The sequence below is a fragment of the Cannabis sativa genome, chromosome X, assembly GCF_029168945.1.
Source record: "Cannabis sativa cultivar Pink pepper isolate KNU-18-1 chromosome X, ASM2916894v1, whole genome shotgun sequence".
Classification (NCBI taxonomy): Eukaryota; Viridiplantae; Streptophyta; class Magnoliopsida; order Rosales; family Cannabaceae; genus Cannabis; species Cannabis sativa.
In genome coordinates, this window is record NC_083610.1 from 61,300,424 (window position 1) to 61,305,036 (window position 4,613).

Sequence of the window (4,613 nt, forward strand, 5' to 3'; positions counted from 1 at the left end):
ACATTGTTATAAAAGTTTTACTCTTTCCAACAGTTCCACAATCCGATAACTCATAAGCTTGCATGCTTACCTTTCTCCACTAATGTTGACAGTATTCTTCGGAATCATTAGGTCTTTTAAAGGCTTAGGTATAATGGCTCAGATATTCAGGGATAGGCAAAAGATAATTTTTGGCTCAAAATGTCATAAGCACACAAACAGAACCCACAAGCTTTTTACTTTTCTTTTTCTATAATCCCATAATGTTCCCGAATTTACCAAGATTGATAGAAGATATCTCTATTATTTTTCCAGCATCACTGAATCTTTTTTTTTTCAAACATATTTTTACTTTTTATTGTTCTTTTTTTTTTTCATATCATCATTTTTTTTTCAGTGACATTGAATTACAATTTTTTCCTCTTCTCAATCTTACAAGTTTTTCTCCCTCTCACTAATTCCTCTCACTAAATGTTTCTCCTCCCCCAAACTAATTATGTAGCTTATGATATCATGGATAACATGGTGAAGAAAAATTAATAGTGTAGTTGCACAATTTTTCAAATCAATGGGTGAAAAACAAAACAGGTTTAGGCTCAAAAGGTTAACTAGGGATACACATTATTATGGTAGGCTTGAAAGGCTCAAACTATCCAACAAATGCCTAAGTCATATTCCAATTGAACACAAACAAGGATTTCGCCTCAAAAGAATAAACATGCAAGTTCTAAGCCATCCTGTCAGTCTTACCACAAACCATAGTATAACAGTTATAACAATTTTCACAGATTGAGTATTTGCAGAAAAACACAGGTTTTAAAACATCCAAACTAATCCAAAGAGTTAACAAAATCAAGCACACAGTTATTTTACAGTTTCAGATCACATCACACGAATCAGCAGTATACAACTATCATCAAGCTTATTGCCATTCCTTAACTAAAACAAAAACTAAAACAGAAAATTAAAATGCAGAAATTAAAGTGCAGAATTTAAAATTTTTAAGTCTCTCCCCCCAAACTAAATATGACATTTTCCCCAATGTGTACAGTAATATGCAGAGAAAAGAGATTTACCTGAGACCCTCTCAGAAAGGGTTAGGTGGTGGCGGCTGGTCATAGGGATAGAACCGAGGTGGTTGCGCCAAATAATTCGGGTCATCAATCCCGATGTTCATTCTGTTGATGAGAGAGTTAAGTTGCTGAACTTGTCCCTCATCATAGATACTTCTCTGCACCATGTATTGTTGCATGTGGTTGTTCTGCTGAATTATATAACTCAGCTGTGCATGAGTGTATTGTGTGGTAGGATCGATAGGCCTAGGCAATTGTAGGGGATGCTCCTCTTCTTCTTCAACACTAGGCTCTCGTTGCCGCCTACACCCTTGCGGTGCATCAGGTGGAGGTTGGCCATAGGGATGTGGCTCTTTCAGCCTGTTGACAAAGGCGATGTCCTTCTTGTGAAGTGGCAACACCGTGTTGTCATACTCTAATTGGGGAACTTCATATGCCCCGCAGAGTTCTGTGATAACTCCCGCCAAACCAAAACCACCTCCCATGGCTCCTTGCACGATTTGATCAATGCTATGCCTTATGACTTGTCCAATGTATATGTTGTACCCCTTCATTATGGCGTACACATATTTCAAGCGATCCATCTTGACATCAGAGAAGTGCTTATTAGTCACCAACCGAGCACTTACAAAGTACAGCCATGTTTTTGCCACCGGGTTCAGCTCACACCGGTAGAGGATGTTGGGCGACCCCTCTGTGCCATCATTGTCATGGAACCTCAACCCAGGAAATCCCACTATCTCCGCCACATCCACCATATCAAACTGCTCTTCCTCCTCAATGATTCAGAGGCGTTGTTCTTCCCTAGTGTAATCTTGGACAGAGAACATCACATTAAATGCACCAGCAGTAGCGGGAACTTTCTTTCCACGCACTTTCACTTCCCCATTTCGGCGGTCGGGCCAATTTACAAGAAATTCACAAGCCATAGTAACATTAGCCCGACCCCGAGCATCCACAAAACTTCCCCACTTCATTCTTTCTATTTGAGCTCTGATTGTTTCAAATCGAGGTTGACGCCTCAAAGGATTCTCGGGGAATTCAATACCACGATCATCAATATAAGCCCTATTCTTTAGCCTCATGAAGCGGTTTTGGGCCTCAATGTTTCCAAAACGAGTCCTATCAAAACCCGTTGGTGGTGGGTTTGAAGACGAACCCTCCTCTATATCCCTAGTCCTCTTAGGTGCCATATTTTTCTTTCTTTTGATTTTTTTTTTGAATTTTTTTCGAATTTTTTTTTTCATTTTTTTTTCTGATACTTTTTTTTTCTTCTCTTTTTTTTTATTTTCTAAAAAATTGGGCAGCATCTCCCCTTAATTTTTCTCTATCCCAAAAATAAAAAATACTCAAACAATATTCTTAAATACTCAATACCACAATACAATAATGAAAAACCCAATATCAACAATATTCTTGCACAACACACAACACAACCACTTCACATAACCCGTGACCTCTTGTCCCTCTTGCTCCGTCAATTCATCTTCAGTTAAACTTAGTTCAAGAGGATCATCTAGCAGCTTTTTCTCACCCACAATTTCATCAATCAAATCAATGAAGAAACAGTTATCACTTGCCTTTGGGTACGTCATAGCCTTTAGCACATTAAAGACCACTTCTTCTCCTTGGACTGTCAGCTTTAATTCACCCTTCTGAACATCGATCAAGGCTGGGCCAGTTGCCAAGAATGGTCTCCCAAGAATGATTGGGACATTGGTATCTTCTTCCATATCCAAAACAATGAAATCAGCTGGGAAGATGAGCTTGTCAACTTTAACTAACACATCCTCAATGACTCCTCTAGGATGGGCTAGTGATCGGTCCGCCAATTGGAGAGTTACTGTGGTTGGCTTTGCTTCACCCAGCTGCAATCTTTTAAACACTGATAGAGGCATCAAGTTAATGCTGGCTCCCAAGTCACAAAGTGCATTTATTCCTTCAATTCTCCCGATAGTACAAGGAATAGTGAAACTCCCTTGATCTCTGAGTTTGGGAGGGAGTTTCTTCTGTAGAATGGCGCTGCACTCTTCAGTTAGAGCCACTGTCTCATAATCCTCCATCTTTCTCTTCTGTGACAGAATTTCCTTCATAAACTTCACATAATTTGGCATCTGCTCTAAAGCTTCAGCAAAGGGAATGTTAATGTGAGGTCTTTTGAAAACTTCTAGGAATTTGGTGATCTGCTTGTCTAGGCTTGACTTTCTAAGCCTTTGAGGATAGGGTATTTTGACATGGTGATCAATGTTAATTCGTAGAGACTGTTGTGGTTGTGTTGGGCTGTCAGTAGCCTTCTCTGATGTTGGTGTTGGGTTGGCATTGGTTGAGCTTCGTTCTCCTTTTCTCCATTCGCTGGTTGTGGCAGTTCAGGACCATCATAATTTTTACCGCTTCTCAGGGTAATTGCTTTGCAGTTTTCTTTGGGGTTTACTTCAGTTCTGCTAGGCAGATTCCCTTGAGGACGGGTTGCTACTTGAGTTGCTAGTTGGCCCATCTGTATCTGCAGGTCTTTGATTGAAGATCTAGTTTCAGTCATGAATTGAAGCAGTAAATCTGTTTGCAATCTAGAATTTCCACCAGAGGTTTGTTGCTGATTAAACTGTTGGTTCTGATTCTAGTTCTGATTTCGTTGCTGATAGAACCCACTGTTTCTTCTGTTATTACCCTGGTTGAACCCATAAATGTTGTTGTTATTCTGTGAAAAATTTCCAATGGCTTTAGCTTCATCCATTGGCAAATCATCCACATCTGCTTAACACTCTGAAAAGTGATGACTTCCTCCACATAACTCACAAACAACTTGGGCTTGTTTAGCTTGCCCTGCAATTAGCTTTGTCAATGCCTCAACCGTAGCTGTCAACTTTGTGATGGCATCAACCTCTAACACACCAGCTACCTTCTTTGATTGACTCCTTTCAGTTGGCCACTGCTGATTGTTTAGAGCCATCTCCTCCAATAGATCATAAGCCTCATTAGCACTCTTTCTCATAAAGGCTCCACCAGCTGCTGCATCTATTAGAGTTCTAGTGTTTCCTACCAGCCCATTGTAGAAGTTGTGGACCAGCATCCACTTCTCTATACCATGATGAGGGCACTTTCTGATGAGATCTTTAAACCTCTCCCAAGCCTCATGGAGAGATTAATTATCTTGTTGGCAGAAGTTGTTGATTTCTCGTCTCAGCTTTGCAGACTTGGCTGGAGGAAAGAACTTCGACAAGAATTTCGTTGCCAGATCATTCCAGGTGGCAATAGAGTTGGGTGGCAAGGAGATTAGGCAACTCTTGGCTCGTTCTCTAAGAGAGAATGGGAACAGTCTCAGTCGAATGGCATCATCACTAACTCCATTAACTTTAAAAGTTTCACAAAGTTCCATGAAGTTAGAGAGATGCATGTTAGGATCTTCAAAAGGGAGGCCACCAAACTGAACTGAAGACTGCACCATTTGAAGTATGGCAGGTTTAATCTCAAAGTTGTTCGCATCCACTGCCGGTGGCCTGATACATGACTGCACTCCCGTCAGAGTAGGGAGAATGTAATCTCTCAAGCTACGGCCATTAGCTT

The 4,613-nt window shown here is 40.5% G+C and overlaps 1 non-coding gene across 1 annotated transcript; it reads left to right on the forward strand.

Moving 5' to 3' along the window:
- Window positions 1–4,129: 4,129 nt before the first annotated feature.
- On the forward strand, window positions 4,130–4,236 carry LOC115703264 (small nucleolar RNA R71). Its single transcript, XR_004009042.1, has one exon. It is a non-coding gene; the product is annotated as a small nucleolar RNA R71 (small nucleolar RNA).
- Window positions 4,237–4,613: the final 377 nt, after the last annotated feature.